Genomic DNA, 656 nt, shown 5'->3' on the forward strand with positions numbered 1-656 from the left:
GACCCCTGGCCAGAGTTGTATGTCTCCTCTTTTGCAAAGAGATGGGTGGTGCCCCCTCCCAGCATGGTTGTAATGATCAAATGAGCCAGCCCAGCCCAGCCCCTGGCACAGAGCACGTTCTCTACGACACAGAGTGGTGTTATTATCACACCCCCACTTTCCACGCGGAGAAACAGAGGCTCAGCAAGTAGGTGGTGGTGCTGGGATTTGAACCCAGACCCGTGTTCTGTGCGCACGGTAGGAAGGAGGCTGGCTGGAGAGCCGGGAAGGGGTCCAGTGCCTGCCTCGAGTGGCAGCTGCCATTCTTCACCTCCCTGTGCCAACAGCCACAGACCAGAGTCTAATGTCCCCTTCCGAGCCCCCACAGCTACCAGAGGAGTCTGGCTCCTGCCCTCTGCCTTGGGGGATTCCAGAGAGACCTTGCACTTCGCTCTGCCCCTGCCTAACAGAGCTGGCTGTCGCCTGAGGCCCTGGTTCCTCAGGCTGCCCCCGCCTCAGGAGCAGGAGCCAGAACAGTTGTTGGGCAACTGAGTTCTGGGAAAGGAGGGAGGGGCGCTCGCTCTGGCGGAAACCTGCCCTGGGGAAATGTAATCAGATCCTCAGAGCAGCGGTTTGTTCCTGGTTTGTTTCTAGTGGGTGTGTTCACAGACGTTTTT

This window comes from Mandrillus leucophaeus, unplaced genomic scaffold (assembly GCF_000951045.1).
Source record: "Mandrillus leucophaeus isolate KB7577 unplaced genomic scaffold, Mleu.le_1.0 Scaffold26, whole genome shotgun sequence".
In the NCBI taxonomy this organism is placed as follows: Eukaryota; Metazoa; Chordata; class Mammalia; order Primates; family Cercopithecidae; genus Mandrillus; species Mandrillus leucophaeus.